Source organism: Penaeus monodon, chromosome 15 (genome assembly GCF_015228065.2).
Source record: "Penaeus monodon isolate SGIC_2016 chromosome 15, NSTDA_Pmon_1, whole genome shotgun sequence".
Classification (NCBI taxonomy): Eukaryota; Metazoa; Arthropoda; class Malacostraca; order Decapoda; family Penaeidae; genus Penaeus; species Penaeus monodon.
This window is the reverse complement of record NC_051400.1, coordinates 32,126,685-32,126,896: the sequence shown is the minus strand read 5'-3', so window position 1 is coordinate 32,126,896 and position 212 is coordinate 32,126,685.

The window sequence follows — 212 nt, the reverse complement described above, 5'->3', positions numbered from 1 at the left end:
TAGCAAATAAACGCAATTTTCCCGGTTTAACCCTTTTTACGTCCATGAAAATAATAATTATCCCATATTTTGGGAAAAAACAATTTCTCTTGTTCCACAACGAAGGGGGGGGGGGGAAACCGGTCCCAAAAACTCGAAACTAAAAACGAAAAAAACCCGTATGTGGAAGGGAACCAACACTTACTTTTTTCGTATTTACGGTTAATAAAGAA